Raw genomic sequence first — 4,861 nt, forward strand, 5'->3', positions numbered from 1 at the left:
TGTGTGGATGTATGTATAAATACAAGAGAGAAACAAGAAACAAGGAGGAAATGTTGTAAGGGTCTTGTCTTATTTTGAGATGCTCTGTGTTTCTTTCAATTAATTTTAAATATAACAAAGCATTTCGTAAAATAACTAAGTTATTATTAAGCTAGTGTTAGGAACATAAATTCTGACTAAGGTTTAGTGGAAGATTTTAATTCAAAACGTATGAAAACAAGACACTTGTACTACAGAGCCAGAGGCGGTTTCAACTGGGTTGGTATCAAAAGGGTTAAAGGTATGATGACACTACAATCACTGAGAATTAAAATAAAGTTACAGAATTTTTTCTGTTTCTCTTTTTCTTGCCAAGTCTGGAGGAAGGGTCTGTACCCATAACTTATGCAGACCGGTCAGATTGATACTATTAACATTCCCTTTGAACTTTTGCAGTCAACTCCTGCAGAAAAGACATGAGCAGAGACAAACTTTCAGGGGGTCAATGTTATTCCGGGAAAGGAAAAGAAAAACTGCAAGTAGCAATTAGTGTTGGGCCCAGTGGGAAGTGGGGGACGTATACCACTTACCTTTAAATGATCCTTTTGTGTTACTGACTGATGGTCATCCTTTCTATTATAGGCACAAGGCCTGAAATTTGTGAGGAAGGAGCCAGTCGATTACATCGACTCCAGTACACAACTGGTACTTAATTTATCGACCTCGAAAGGATGAGATGTAAAGTCAATCTCAGCGGAATTTGAACTCAGAACGTAGCAATGGGAGAAATATTGCTAAGCATTGCATCAAGCGTGCTAGTGATTCTGCCAGCTCACCACCTTGGGGACTATGATGATAATGACAACAACCATAATGACAAAGATGATGATGACGGTGAGGAGACAGAGGAAGAGGGTCTTTTTTTTTTCATACAAGCCCAAGGCACTAAAGATCATTCTTTTTCCTTGAGGACATGAATTAAGAGCCTAAATATAAGTGAGATTAATAGCAACAAGGAATTGAAATCAGGTGAGACCAAGAATCAGTAATAAATTGGCATTTGTAGCTACGAGTGTGGAAATAGGTGGAAAAGTGAGAGGAAACATGAAAACTTGAGTGAGGAATAATGAGCGTGGGAACGTGTGAAGAGTAGCTGTGTGGTAAGTAGCTTGCTTACCAACCACATGGTTCTGGGTTCATTCCCACTGCGTGGCACCTTGGGCAAGTGTCTTCTACTATAGCCTCGGGCCGACCAAAGCCTTGTGAGTGGATTTGGTAGACGGAAACTGAAAGAAGCCTGTCGTTTATATGCATATATGTGTGTGTGTGTGTGTTTGTGTGTCTGTGTTTGTCTCCCCACCATCGCTTGACAACCGATGCTGGTGTGTTTACATCCCCGTAACTTAGCGGTTCGGCAAAAGTGACCGATAGAATAAGTACTAGGCTTACAAAGAATAAGTACTGGGGTCGATTTGTTCGACTAAAGGTGGTGATCCAGCATGGCCACAGTCAAATGACTGAGACAAGTAAATGAAAAAAAAAAAAAAGAAACACAAGTGTGTAGACATTGTAAGCGAACATTTAGATATATAAGTGTGGAAATATGAGGGTGGAAACATGAATGTGGAAACACTTACCATTAATACATGTGTCCACTGGCACTTAATGTTCGTCGTTGTTGTTGATTACAATTGCATGGTTCTAGTTATATCTGTTGGTGTATGTTGTATTCGTAGCTAGTTGTTGGTTATTGGTGTGTGTTGTTGATAGTGGTGGTGGTGGAAGTGCTGGTGTTGGTTGTATTTGACCAGCACAATAAAGAAAAAACGCGACTGTTCCGCCTTCTTTTTCAGTCGTAGTATCTCCAGGACTACATAATTTAGTGGTACCTTTCATAATACAGTAGGACGTGAAATGAAGGAGATTTGGCTGATATTTTGAGAAAGGCAAGCGACCACGTAAAGGAGCCCTTCCCCGTTGATTTGTACTGTGTCGTTGTTGTTTATTTCCAAATCAGTCCTGACTGAAAAGAGTTAGTTTCAAAATTGATCCAGTCATGACAGTCCCATCTTTGTTAAGATTTAAACAAAGTGTCTTTCCGTTTTCCCCGATCTTAGGTGAAATAAGTGATAGGTGAAGAAGTCAGACCGCTATTACGGGTGTATGTTGTAGTTGTTGATGCTGCTACTGTTTTTGTAGCTGTTTGTAGATACATTAAGTAGATGACGAAGATGATGACATATACTATTTGTCGATCCACATTGTCGTTATTATTGTTTCGCAGAAACGTGGCTTGTTGTTGTAAGGTGGGTTGTTATCGTTCGTGGGGTCAGTTGATTGATCGTAAACAGTTGTTGTTGTTGTTGTCGTCTGTGTTTGACTCCCACATCAAACTTAATGGAACAAATCTAATAATTTAGTGGTATCTCAGACGCGATGACCCATCTTTTTAGGAATACGACTAAAGCTGCATTATCCAATATTTCCTTTCCTTAAGACAGCGACGCACGATTTGCGGAAGGTCTAGATACTTACTGTAGCAAATTTAGCCAACAAGCAGAAAAGCTCTCTCACTGGTTGTTTATTTGTTAGTGTTTGCGGCGATTGTGGCTGTATTATATATGAAATCACTGAGGGTGGAGACGGCAAAAAAATACAAAGGAATTAATATGTTTGACCAGTTCATATGTCAGTTGAAACCGTTTAGTAGCCATGGTGACAGGGAGACAACTCTGGACACGTGCTTTGATCAATGCGTTGCCCTTGGAAATATTGATAAACACTTAACTATCTTGTAGTTGGACTTAATAATAACAAACACGGATACATCGATTTTACTATCCATCAATCACATATAATGTGTACCAGTCATACACTGATGTTCGACCCAATGGAATAACACCTACGCTCATACAAAATTGACGTTTCAATTTTGTATAGACATGCACATAAGGTGGTAATTTGGTGGGATCGATAGAATCGATAATATTCGTTTTGTGTTGGCAGTATTCGTTCTGAGTTCAAATCCTACATTACTATTGTTGTTGTTGTTGTTGTTGTTGTTCTTCTTCTTCTTCTTCTTCTTCTTCTTCTTCTTCTTCTTCTTCTTCTTCTTCTTCTTCTTCTTCTTCTCTCTCTCTCTCTCTCTCTCTCTCTCTCGATACAAGTATCACACACTCTCTTTCTTTCCCTCTGAGAGATATCGGCTATCCTAATGCCAGTAGCATAAATATGGGGTGGGACGAAGGAGAAATTTGCCTAGTACAACGCTTTTATGGGGTGGGGGCAGTAATATTAGGTGTCTGCTGTATAGGCTGTGGGGTCCTAAGGGCTGCTTAGGATGACATACACTCTAGCTACCAGACTGAGTAAGACCTGGAGAGAGATGGACTCTACCAGCCTTAATTACGTTGTATATGTCGTAATGACACTCTTACAACCCCATCGGAAGTTAAGAAACCACAAAACTTTTATAAAATGTCTTAAATAGGCACAGGGCCAGAGATTTGATGGAGAAGGGGAAGTTGATTGCATAAAATACCAGTACTTGACTGATATTTTATTTTAACAATTCTTGAATGCAATGCAAAGGTGACTTTGGTGGTGTTTGAAGTAAGCGCGCATACACACGCACGTATGATGATAGTCACTCATAGTTGAACAAAGACGGTTCCACAATTTCTTGTTGAAATTACAGGAGCCCCAATTACTGACTTTGCCTTTAAGTCCATCCTCCAGTCGAAGGTGGCTGCTCTTGAGCAATTACTGAAGAATATTGAAGCAATTGAACCCCATCAAGGTTTCTTCATACTTAGAAATTACCTTTCGATCCCTAAGCTTCTATATTTGCTCAGAGTCAGCTCCCATCACTGATTCCTATCTTGCCTCCAATGCTTCTACAACCTTTGAGAGACTCGAATGCTTGGTCAATATCAGACTCTCTCCAACGTCCTGCAATCAGGCTGCATTACCCAAGCAATTTGGGGGTCTTGGTCTTCATAAATATTTGTCCCATTCTTTCCCCTGCTTCGTTTCCTCGACTCATGCCCACTCCACCCTGGTGAACTGCATCCTCTCCTCTCCAACATGGAGCAGTTCCAATAGGGAGTTGGATGAAGCTCTCCAACAGTGGAATGAATCGGGCTTGTCTACTCCTGAGAAGGTGGAGGACTGTCAGAGCCAGAGAGCTTGGGACAACATAATGTCAAAGGCCACCTTTGACTCTCTCTTCATCCAATCGGACCAGTTTTCAAGATGCCACTTACTGTCTGCTTGTGCCAAATACTCAGGTGACTGGGTTGATGCCATCCCTGTTGCTAATGTTGGTGGCCTACTCAGCTTGGACGAACTTCATGTCTCTATTGCCCTCAGAGTGGAAGCTGAAGTATGCATGGGTTTGAACTGTCATTGTGGCAAGCTCCTCAATTCCACAGGCCTCTGTGGTCTTTCTTGCTGCCTTAATGCTGGTTGCTTTGCACTTCATACAGAGTTAAACCTTATACTCAAAAGGAGCTTGGCCCCGGCAAACATCCCTCCATCTTGGAACCATCTGGATTGTCCAGATGTGATGGGGAAAAGACCTGACAGCCTCACCCTGTGCCCCTGGTCAAGAGGCAGATGCCTTGTCTGGGGACGTCACAGTTAGAGACTCTTTTGCTTCTTCTCATATCCTGGATGCTGCAGCCAGGGTGAGATCCACAGCTTCTGCAGCCAAGCAGAGCAAAATCCTGAAGTACCGTGATCTGTCAGCCAACTACATTTTCCATCCTGTGGGGTTCGAGATGCTTGATGGGGTCAGACCACTAACTGAAAGATTCCTGTCTTCACTGGCAGCTCACCTAGCAGGGGTAACTGGTGAAGCTCTTGGGGATGCTTGGTTGTT

General features: G+C 41.8%; 1 protein-coding gene across 1 annotated transcript in view; it reads right to left on the reverse strand.

Annotated features, from left to right (window-relative positions):
• Window positions 1-2,517, reverse strand: part of LOC106880563 (uncharacterized) — a 6,508-nt gene extending 3,991 nt beyond the window's left edge. The window contains exon 1 of the mRNA XM_014930555.2: window positions 1,617-2,517. The gene's annotated coding sequence lies outside the window, so the exon portion shown is untranslated. The remainder of the gene's footprint in view (window positions 1-1,616) is intronic.
• Between the last annotated feature and the right edge of the window lie 2,344 nt (window positions 2,518-4,861).

This window comes from Octopus bimaculoides, chromosome 8 (assembly GCF_001194135.2).
Source record: "Octopus bimaculoides isolate UCB-OBI-ISO-001 chromosome 8, ASM119413v2, whole genome shotgun sequence".
Classification (NCBI taxonomy): Eukaryota; Metazoa; Mollusca; class Cephalopoda; order Octopoda; family Octopodidae; genus Octopus; species Octopus bimaculoides.